We start from the raw sequence: 12,987 nt of genomic DNA, 5'->3' as shown, positions 1-12,987 counted from the left end.
TTCACTCCCTAGCGAGATCTAGTACTAAATTTGTGAACTGTATCTGTCGTGCAGACGGTGTTCCATTTGAAAGGTTAAGCTCTTATATAGCAAATATGAATTATGTAATTAGAAGCGTTTGCAACTGTATATCAAAACACGCGTCATACAGTGTAATTGCAAGTGTTGGTGTAGTAGTAGTGTAAACAGTGTGTTAAGTATAAATATCAACAACTGTTTCAGAAATTCCAATTCAATAGCTGATCTTGTCCATCATCTTCTCCCGTATTTTCGTTATATTCAAAAATAGGCTTAGAGTTTTAGGGCTTACCTCCCAATTTATCTTGGAATACCACAATCTTGTTTTAAATTTTTTTAGAAATATATGACAACTTTCTTATATTGCCATTTACTGATAATAACTCTTTAACTGTATTTTGTTCTCTATTCCCTTTTCTACAATTTTTAACAGTTTTTACTTCATATATGGTATTTTATATATAGTGTTTATTTTCGAATTTAAAAAGGCGCGCCCTTTTTTTTTTAATATAGTTCTCCATGGTGGACTCTGACAATATTTGATAGGAATTAAGAAATTTAATTCTCTTAGATAGGGTCTAATTTGCTTTGGCATTATTTTTGATTTTTTAGTGCATATTGAAGTAGAGTTTTTATGGATTTATTGTAATTTTGATTCAAAATAGGTTGAGTTATGACTTTAATCTTATCTTTAAAAACAATTCCCAAATTATCAAATTTTGCTGTTGAATATGATAAAACATGGAATTTAAATTAATTGGTCGTTTTATATCATATATTGGCATTATGTTAGATGTAGGAGTATGTACTCAAATTTTATTCTATGTGGTTAATTACTCATAGTATTTATGTATATTTATAGGTATACAATCAGAAACTTTTGTATTATATTTATAGCTATTAATTTTTTCTGTATATTATGGGATTTTATGTAAAACGAGCGATGTAAATAAAATGTGTAATATTTTTCCATAATCAAGTAAACAATGATGGGTATTTATATAAAATTAATTTACAGAAGCTGTTATTACAATAATGATACTAATAATTATATTTTGTAAGGAAATTAGGTAGGTTGTTCAGTAGTTTAGGTTATTTTTCTTTCATCTATAACATGTCTTAATGAGATCTCATTATAATTTAAATATAACTAATATTTTGTTTATCATAGTTTTTTTTTAAGTTTGAAAAGTTTTTTTTTTATTTATTATCATAATTTACTTAAAGAAATTCATTTATTAGGTTCAATATTCAATAAACAATTTTTTTCTTAATTCAATATCAAAATTAAGATTCTAAAAACTTTCTTATATTTTTTCTAATTTTTTCTAAACTAACATGTTTGGATAATTAGTAAAAAATGTTCAGTTTTAAAAATTTTTATTGACTGCAATCTTGCATAAAAAATGTGTTGTCTTTGTAAATAAAAGTATATCGAAACGTTATTTTGAATTGATTTTCCATAACAAGAGACCTAAAATCAAGATAAATCATCACGAAAAAAAATCTTTTCAACATTGACCATGGTATTTATTTAATAGTATTTTTTTAGATTGTTATACTTCTTAATCAAATTTGAATAACCATGTAATTGAAACTTTCTTGAAAAAAATTTCATGTTTTTTGTAAATTGGTCATTTCTTTTGCATATATATATATATATATATATATATATATATATATATATATATATATATATATATATATATATATATATATATATATATATATATATATATGCTAACAAAGTAGTATTCTAAGAATTTTTTTTATTATGAAACAACAAAATGTGAAAATATTTGTTAAAAGTATTAAGGTAGTCAATTTGTTCATAAATAATTCAATAAATGTCTTTCTTTAAATACAAAATTATAACAAATAGAATATCAGAATCTCTTAACTTTTTATGACTGATTTATTTAAATTTTCTCTTTTTCTTTCATTGTAGTCACGAATCTGATGAAATTTTGTTAGTAACAATCGCCTATCTATTAATAAATTCCCTTTAAAATCAATATTGAAAAGAAATCAATTCTGAATGTTCAAAATATACCAGAAATTTTCAATTTATTGTTTGATACTTTTCAGCATTAACAGAAAATTATTAATAATAAAGATAGAGTTTGAGAAGGACTTATTCACTGGAATTTTTTTAGTTATTTGAAACTATTCGTAAAAAATACATAAATTCTTTTATCTTTATTTATTTATAACTTTAAGAATTTTTCTTATGCTGAAAAGTGTTGTCAATACATGTTTCTAGACATCATTCTGGTTCCAATATTAATTTTTCACCATTTTTACTTTAGAATTGAACTATTCAACTTACTACTCCATTATTGTTTACTCGTAACGAAAAATACTCCATATATTTCTCTGTAAATTATTTGCGAGTTGTTAGAACACCCACAATTGATTATTTAGTATTAATTTTAATGTAGGGATACTTTCTCAAAATAAACGAGTTGGTATTTGTTGTTTAGTGTCCTAAGTACTGCAGCTATTGACGTGATTATATATTTTTTTGTTGATGTATTTATGAGATATATGAAATTGTAAAGCAGTGTCTTAATACACTTTATTTTTATTACTAAATGCTTTCTTTTTGGGTGCTCCATTCCTTTCCAATCCAATATGCAAATGATAGAACTACCCGTTGGCTAAAAATAATGGAGAAATTACAGTTTTCAGAAGTAGTCAGAATTAGAGAGTTTAGATGATAATTTGAAAACTGATACATATACTCGTTGATACCTGTCATCGAAAAAGATGAAATGAAAAATAGGAATTTCACGACCTAGGTAACTTATTTGTTTCAAATGAGATCCTCATTTTAGTGGTAAAAAACATGTGAAGTTTACTAAATTAAACGATTTTTGGAAACTAAAAATTCTAGTGAAGGGAAGTGAATGATAAGAGGGTTCTTTCGGAAAAATCAACAAGATACAGATACTGAAATGTCAATTGACAATATATAATTTTCTTTTTATCAAACTGCCATTGTGTTTTGCAATGGGCTTGAAAAATTTAAAAGTATCTATTTTACAAAAATAAACAAATTAATTTTAAAACAATAATGGTGTTTATTTCAAGTCGATAGTATTATTATTAACAAACTACAAAGTTTAGAAGTCTGGATATATTTTATACCGCCCGAGATCTGTTCCAATTAGATACTACGTCAACAGCACCAATTGTTTAGGAGACCTGCCGGCCTGCATAATGCTACTAGTTAAATTGCTATTTTGACAACAAATGGCATATTTAAGGGGCAAAAACAAGAAGATTTTATGTGCATGGAATGGATCCTCTTAATTTTTAGATACCACGTATTAAAGTTTAAACAAATATATTACATTTAATAGGATCCTTGCATGGTTTAAGAAAAAAATAGTTTTGGATAGTTTATAAAGAACTTTTATTATAATTATTTTTAGTTCTTCGATCAATATATTTATAGGGAAAAAAATTATTGAACATTCAAAAATTTTGTAGACAGTTTAAACATTTCAGTAAGGCCGCCATATTGCATGACGTCATAAGTATAAAATAAAAAGTATTCATAGGATACAAAGTAAATACGACAGATATTCTCTCGGTTATTTCAAATACGCGGACGAATTTCGGACCTGACTTATGTGTTTTACAAAGAAATAAAAATTGGGAAGTGAAAAAAGTTATAAATGAAAAACCGAACATTTTAATTGCTACAAAAACCGTTTCATTTCATTCGCGTACAAAAAAAAATAAGAATCCCTTTTGAAAAAAATGACAACTTTCGAGATATCCGAATTTTAGCAGAGTAGAAGATTTGGAGATTTTAGCGGAAATTTCCACGTTTATTTCATATTTAAAAATCTATGAAGTAAAGTAAACGCAATTCAATGGTACCGAACTTTCAATGATCTATAAAAAATTAGTATCAAATATACAATATATGTATGAAAAAAAATTAATTTTAGCATTATTATGTACTATGTGAAAAAAACCTGAAGCAAGTCGATTTTTATTCTTAATTTAACAATTTACAGTATGAAAATATTATCCCCCTCTAGCACCCCCTCGAAAATTGTAAATGAGAAAGGGGATCGTATGGCACCTTGTTGCAATATAAAGTTTTTTAAATTTGTTGCAATTATAACTGAGAAAATTAATTTTTAAGTTATAAAATTTTGATAATGTATCACAAAACTTTACTTAAAATGAAGATATGTATGTATTTTCCAATGTACTTTACACTTGAAATAAATGTTCAAAATGACCAGCATTCACTTCTTGACAATAACCGAGGCAATTTTGAAATTCTCGTGTACAACATTTTGTTTGACCACAGGGTTTATTTTGTTAATTTCTTCCGTTCTCCTAATTTTTAAATCAGCAATATTTTCTGGTCTAGAGGAGTCAAATCGGAGGATTTAGCCGGCTGTTCGATCGTTACACGTCTTCCATTTCATATTTTGTACTGTACGAGCAAAAAGCGGTGGAACTCCGTCTTGGTAATAAATAGATCGATCTATCTCATTTGGATGATTAACATCAGGAAAAAGTATTTGTAGTGTAGGAACTGAGAAGTTAATAAAAAAATTTAGATAAACCTCAACATTAACTGTGCGCTCAAAAAAATAAGGGCCAATTGTTTTATTGTTACTGATACCAGCCCAAACGTTAACTTTTTTAGGATATTGAGTATGAGCCTCACACATCCTGAGAGGATTTTCTCTGCTCCAATATCTAAAATTTTGTTTGTTAACCGTTCCGTTTAAATGGAACGTTGCTTCATCAGAAAAAACTATTTTGTTCATTCTGTCCATCATCAATTCACAGAATTCTTGATTTCTATCAGGATCATCTTCATTTAACCAAATGAACTTTGTAAGGGTGGTATTTTTCTTTATGCAAAACTCTCAAAATAGATGATTTACATCTAACTTTTTTCATCAATAAACATTTCTACCTGGTTTTTCAATATTTTTCACATGTCCAGTTTCACAAAACTATTTTCAATGTTGCCAACTGTAGACTACGAAACGTGTTGACCAGGATATTTATTATTAAAATTTTCACAAACCTCCTTTTTAGTTCTTGTTTCATTACCATAAACAATCATAATTAAAATTTTTATTCTTTGAGTCTTGGACAAATGAGCCGTAATTAAATTTAATACGCGCACGTCCTTTAGCAACCTTAAATACCTACCTAAATTTCAGTAGTCTACTAGATTCATATCAATTGTTTATTTAGCTTTTTGCTGGTTTAAAAATTAAGAGAACGGAAGAAATTAACAAAATAACCCCTGAGGTCATACAAAATATACGAAATCGTCCAAGAAGTGAATGGTGATCATTTTGAACATTTAATTTAATTGTAAAGTACATTGAAAAATATTAATTGTTTCAGTTATTATTGTACCAAACTTAAAAAACTTTATATTACTGAAGAGAGGACTCCCTTTCGAACAAGTTGCCACATGACCCCCTTTCGTATTAAAATTTTCGAAGGGGTACTGTATGTGGACAATATTTTCATAATGTAAATTGTAATAACGCTAAAATTTAATTTATTCCATACATTGGACCGCATTTTATACGTAAAATTATAACCAACTTCATGAAAAAGTTGTACAATTCAGTTTTGGTAATTTAGTTGTGATTTGGATATATATATATATATATATATATATATATATATATATATATATATATATATATATATATATATATTATAATTAAATAAGACACCCTAGTGCTTGAAACGAAAGCCTTAGTGAAGACTGCTCGTGAGAGCACAAATACCAAAAAGGAAATTAGAGAAATATCTACGAAACTGCTAAGATTAACAGAGCAACTCACGACAAGAGAAGCCCAGGACACTCTAAGAAGAGCTGTAGACAGCCCGGATAAACCCAAGCCGCAAGATGAGAAGACCGTGAAGATAAATACCCGTGAGGTGGGCACTCAAACAAACGAAAGACCAGTAACATGTTCGTCAACCCAAACTGACGGCCCAGAAAAGCTAACGCCACACGAAATAGACACACATTTAACCAAAGGCCTAAACGAAGAATCCCTGAAGAATTTGATTGGAATGAAGTGGAGAAATGAGTGTTTCCAAAAAACAAAAAAAATAACCGAAAATATGCGGAGAGTGTTAGATGGAAGAGACCTAGCCATATTCATGGATATAAAAAAAGCTGCAGAAAACAAAATTGTGCAGGAAGTCGCCGTCAGAATACCACACATTTGGAAGCTTGTCGAAGCAAACAAAATACAGCCTGGAAAAGTTTATAAGTGTGGCAAGTAACAGCAAGATTTGGATGGAAGATGAAGGGGAGACTGAAGTAGTAAATTTCACATTCTTTGTCGGCTTGCCAAATGAACAAGACAAAGAACAAGACTTGTTCCAACTGTATATGGCATGTAAAAGACTTACAGAGGCGATGAGGCACAAATGAGTCAAGCACATTACCGTGGTTCCCTCAAAAGAATGGGACGAAGACCAGGCCCTTAAGGTACTAGAGTGTGCATGTAGAGAAAATAACGTGGAAGCTGTCATCTGCATGCAATCAAACAATAAGGGACAAACGAGAGCTCAGTTCAGGAAACAAGGAGAGGCAGTAATCATTGACGTAGGCGACCGAACCTATGCTGATTTCCTGAAGGAGGTTAAAAAAGAAGTGCAAGAGAAAGGATTAAGTGACAGTGTTGGGGGTGTCCGCATGACGAAGTCCGGGAACCTACTCCTCAAAATGGAGGAAACAGCTGGGGGCGCAGAACGACTAGTTGAAGCTCTTAGGGGAAGGATTGGAGTTAAAGCGCTAAGAGGAGTCCAAAAAGCGGAAGTTGTCCTCCATATTAAGAACATTGATGCTGTCACTAGCAAACAAGAAGAGGAAGCTGCTATCAGAGACATCGACAAGGGAAGAAAACCAACAGGAGACATAAGAGTTAGCTCTTTGAGGCCTGACTATGGCGGGACACAAGCAGCTACCGTCTTTATGCCAAAAGAAACTGCCGATAGCCTACTCAAAATGGGCAAAATAAGAATTGGTTTGGTCAACTGCAGTGTGAGAGAAAGGGTGAGAGTGGACTCGTGTCATCGATGCTGGGAAATTGGTCATATAGCCAAATTCTGCAAGGGCCCTGATAGAACACGACTGTGCATACAATGTGGGGGAGATAACCACCAGAAAAAAGACTGCACGAAAGAAGCTCACTGTGTACTATGCAACATCCCCGGTCATAGGCCACTTTCCCTAAAGTGCCCTTTATATAGAGGAGAGATAAAAAGGCTGCGAACAAACCGCCAACAAAATGTTCAAACTAGTTCAAATTAACCTAGGTAGGCGTATTCCAGCACATGACTTACTGCGACCAACAACAGCTACAAATGAAATAGACATTGCAATCATAAGCGAACCAAACAAGAATTTAGCTGAAAAGAGCGGCTGGTACACAGATATCAATATAGATGCAGCAATTTGCTTACCAGCAAGCAAGCACATATCGATACAAGGTTGGGGACAGGGAAATGGATTTGTCTGGATTGACTGCATCAAAATCACTATATTTAGCTGTTATATGTCGCCAAATATAAGGCTCGAAGAGTTCCAACATTTACTGAATGAACTGAAAAATAGCATGGCTACACGGAAAAATAAGTGCCTGGTTTGCGGGGACTTCAACGCGAAATCAATGATGTGGAGCTCAACAACAAATGATTCTAGAGGCGATATTCTTTCTGAATGGGCCTCAGAACTAAACTTAATTTCACTGAACACCGGATGTGAACCTACCTTCCGTAGAGGCCAAAGCTCATCCATTATCGATATAACATTCGCGGCAACCATTATAGCGCCTTTAGTAACGAACTGGAGAGTGTCTGAAGAGGAAAATCTTACAGACCACAATTACATTTATTTTGATATAGCTATTAAGAAAGATAGCGTAAGAACGAAGATGAAGAGCCGCGGCTGGAGGGAGGATACGACACAAATGGATTACTTCATAAATGAACTGCGAAGCAAATTACCATCAAGAGAACAAACCTTAAAGCCAGAGAGATTAATTGAGAACATCAGCCATGCATGTGATAATACATTCCAACGAAAGGGTATCCCAAGTGACAGGAAAAAACCAGCTTACTGGTGGTCAGCGGAAATCGCCGAGACTCGGAAAAAATGCCTTCCACGGAAGAGAAATATGACAAGGCTCCATAAAAAACCTAATATATCGCAAGAACAAAAAGATACATCCCGGCAAGCCTACAAAGAAGAAAGAGCGCGGCTAAAGAACGCCATCATAAGAGCAAAACAGGTTAAATGGAAAAGGGTCATTGAAGAAGTTGAAGAAGACCCATGGGGACTGGGATACAAGATAGTGATGAATAAACTGAGCTTGAGATCACCTCCTGCGTTGTCAGAAGAACTCATGCTTGACGAAGCTAAGAAGCTGTTCCCACAACACCAGAAAACTAAGTGGAGTACCACTGAGGTACGAGACATTATTCCACTATTCTCGGCAGAAGAGCTGGATCGAGTTTCAAACAGGATCAAATTAAAAAAGGCTGCAGGACCCGACCATATACCACCGGAGATAATTAGATGTGTCGCACAAAGACTTTCACCAATCTGTCTGAATGTAATGAACCAGCAAATCCTGAAGGGCGAATTCCCAGATATCTGGAAAACCGCCAAATTGCTGCTCATAGAAAAACCACGTAAAGAAGGACAATCAAAACTCACATACAGACCGCTGTGCCTAATAAATTGCATGGGAAAACTACTAGAGCACCTTATAAAAGAAAGAATAGTTGAAAAAATCTGCAGAACAGGAGGCCTTGCTGATACACAGTTTGGATTTGTGAAAAAGAAATCGACCATAGACGCTATGCTGAGAGTAATGGAAGAGGTAAATAAAGACTCGCACATCAAAATAGAAAACTATGCTTGCTAGTGACCCTGGATGTCAAAAATGCCTTCAACTCGGCACCCTGGCAAGGCATCGTAAGAGAACTTGAAAAAAGAAAGATAGCACCATATTTGATACGAATGGTAAAAAGCTACTTTACCAACCGAAGGATCTTAATTGGCGACAGAACTAACATGGAAGTGACAAGTGGTGTACCGCAAGGCTCTGTACTTGGACCCACTTTGTGGAACGTCTACTACGACGATGTACTACGCCTGGATATGCCGCCAGGAGTCGTGCTTATTAGATTCGCTGACGACTTGGCGGTAGTAGCGAGTGGGAAGACGGAGAACGAAATCGTAGCTGTGACCAACTTAGCAGTGCAAAGGGTTGTGGAATGGATGAAATCCAGAGGACTAGAATTGGCGTCAGAAAAAACAGAGGCAACGTTGCTGGTGGATAGAAAGATTGTTAAACAGGTGACTATCGATATAATAGACACACCGGTCTTCACTCAACCACAAACTAAATACCTAGGGGTATTTTTCGATCAGGGCGCTAAAATGAAGGCTCATATTGTAAACACAAGCCGTAAGGCTGAAGCGACGATAATGGCTCTTAGCCGCCTGATGCCGAAAAGAGAGGGACCATCGTCAAGTAAGCGCAAACTGCTGTCGGCGGTAGCCCACTCGATTATGCTATACGCTGCACCAGTATGGCAAGAATCTCTGAAACATCTGAAGTATAGATCTATGTTCCTCAAGATACAGAGAAAACTAGCTATCCGCATATGCAGTGCGTTCCGTACTGTATCCACCGAGGCAATATTAGTATTGGCGGGTATAATACCCATAGACCTATTGGTGAACGAGAGAACCGCCACACATGGAAAAGAGCAAGCAGTTATAACAACAGAAAAAGAAAAGACGCTAACTAAATGGCAAAGAAAATGGGAAGCAACACACCACTTGGACGCTTGGACCAAAAGACTCATACCGGAACTTAAACCTTGGCACAAGAGAGGACATGGGGAGATAACGTACGCCTTGTCCCAGCTATTATGTGGACATGGATGCTTTGCAGCATACTTCTGCAGATTCAAAATAAAAGACTCGCCACTTTGCCAGTATTGTGGCAATGAACAGGACGATGTTTATCATACCTTTTTTGCGTGCCCTAGGTGGCAAAATGAAAGAAGACGAGCTGAAACAGAAGCAAATACCATCATAACCCCAGAAAACATAGTCCAAACCATGCTAAAGTCTCCTACAATGTGGAACGTGATATCTACTATGGCGTCGAACATTATAACACAAAAGGAAAGAGACGAAAGAACAAGAGCAATTAGAAACTATTAGACAATAAAAAAAAAAAGGATAAGAGGCAGGGCATCACGACGAAGTAATACCTTTAGGTGGTTCCATCGGGATGCCAGCAGGCAGGAAAGAGGGAAGGGTTTAGTCGGTCGGTGAATGCTGGAGGAGGAAAAAAATAAGACACCTACCTCATGATAAGATAAGACTCCCATTATTGACTATCTTTGCTTTATTTATTGTTTATTTATTTCTTATTTTGCCTTGTAATCTAATTTTACATCGATATATAGTGTTGACTTGACTGGTCTTTGGACAAAATACTTCTTTAATAATTTTGTTTTCAACTGAATCTAATCAAAATGAAGATTTATGTGGTCTTGAAGGTTTCATTTGTAATTTGTGCAGGGTATAGTATAGTGTAAAAAATAAATTTTGGAAGAACGGTGTGTGGCTCTATAGACTTTTGTTCGATTTAAGCATATGGTCTGAATTATTGAAAATAAATATATTTTTGTAAATCCAACAAAAATCGTAATATCAGTAATTCACGTAACTGATTGATTGTTAAATCATTGATATAAAGAATCCATTTATGAGTAAAATCGAAAGTGTAATGATTTAATAAAAATGCCATATCTAAATAACATTAATATTTAATAAAAAAATCAACAAAAGCACCTTTAAATCAATACCTTACATATTATTATAAATATATAAATATATTATTGCTATTCTACACAATGCTGTACTCTTAAAGCCGTCATAAAACTACTAAATAATGCTCCATATGGTTGATCTAACTTGAAAAATGTTATGTATTTGACGAGAATGATATGTTCGTATGATACATAGCTTATATGAAGAATATAGTGGAATAAAATAATTATAGGAACAAATAGTGAAAAGTACTAAATACCAATTACTGTATATTTTGATCATATAAATTAGATAACGTCCTTAAAAATAAATAGACAATTCGTGGGTGAATATTCCCTCTGAAATACATACATTGAGACAATCATAAATACAAGTAATATTCCAGTGAAATGTTACAAAATTTAGGCCTTACGTTTATCTGAGAACGCGATGTAACTTTTAGGATGTGTAGGGTGGTCACTAGGAACTTAATTCCAACTTTGTGGGGTCGCAACCCTTGTCTCACAGCCGCTATCTTAGAAAAAGAGATAGAAACGCCTTTTTCGCCATATCTTTGAAACTACTAATAACACCAAAAAATTGTAGTAAAAAATTGTCTAGAATTTTGTCTCTAAGCTCAAAAACAAAAATTCGGGAACATTTCTCAAAATATTTCCTTTTTGGCTTCATAACTTCATTTTTGCATTTTATCACAAAATTACAAGATATATTTTATTGGGGAGATTTCCACGAACGTTTTGCGATACTTTTTCCAATTAGATGCATTTATGAAAGCTTGTAAACGCTCCGAAGTTGATTCGGGCCCAAAACTCATTAAAATCAAGTAAAAAGTAAACATTTGCAGATATTACATATCATTTTTATTACAATGTGACGTATTTATTGTTTTTTCTTGCCCTCAACATAGAGCTTCTTGTTTTCTAAAAGGAGTGTGAGAAAGACACACCCTTATTTTATAATCGGTATAATATTAATAATAATAATAATAATTTTCTTTTACACAAAGTTGTTTGGGATCGCAAGTTTTCAAAACTGCTCTATTAGAGGCTTTAGTGTTGATTAGGCTGAATTCGATGAAGATACAGTCATCGTATCTTCTGCGTTTGCTGCATCCCGATGCTATGATTCAGTGACCATTGTAGCAGAAGTCATTGACAGTTTTGTCTTACTTACAGCGATAGGCAGAAAACAACCCAACGTTTTCTTTTTAAAACCTTCCAAACGCCGGACATCTGATCAGCTATATAGTCCTCCAGGTTTTGGATATGCAGATTTTATAACTGATAATTTACTGTTTTTCCATGGTTTTTTAAGATGTGACACAACATCAGCAGCTTATAACAGGGGCAAATTAAATTTTTTAAACATTATGGATAAATAGCCTGAGTTAGCAGTTGGTGGAGCGCTATACCTCTAGACAGAAGGTTGATACGTCATTGCTTGCTCTCGTTGGTGAACGTTTTTTTGTATTGCTATACGGCAGTAATAAAGATGATTCTTTAGACATTATGCGATATAAAAGATTCACCAAAACAGTAGGAGCAAGTATGGAAATATCTGGAAACTAATCCAAGCCTGCAGCACCACGGACCTTATTAAATAGATATTCTACAGATGCAGAGGAAGCTGTGGGAACATGTGTGGCTGCAGAAAAGCAGTACTTAAATGGAGACGGATTACCAACTTTAACTCCAATTTTAACTTCCGTCTTTCCGCAAACTTTCACCTTTGAGCCTGAATTAGATCCCGAAATTTTCACTTATTTTTGTTAATAACTTTTTTATTTTTGAGTTTAGATTAAAAAGTCATAGAGACAAAATTTTGTAGACAAAGCGATTTGCTACAATTTATTATATCACAAATTTTTTGTGTGATTGGTAGTTTGAAAGATATAGTTTTCTAAGATGACGGCCGCGGGACAAGGGTTGCGACCCCATAAATTCGAGGTTAAGCTCCTTCACATCCTAAAAGTTTCATCGCTTCCTAAGAATAATGTAACGTCTATGTAAAATTTCACTGGACTATAAAACGACTCTTTGAGTAGATATTGGAAAGTTTTATCTTTTGCAAAATAATATTTCATAATCAAT

The sequence above is a fragment of the Diorhabda carinulata genome, chromosome 12 (genome assembly GCF_026250575.1).
Source record: "Diorhabda carinulata isolate Delta chromosome 12, icDioCari1.1, whole genome shotgun sequence".
Taxonomy (NCBI): domain Eukaryota; kingdom Metazoa; phylum Arthropoda; class Insecta; order Coleoptera; family Chrysomelidae; genus Diorhabda; species Diorhabda carinulata.
This window is presented reverse-complemented; position numbering follows the sequence as displayed.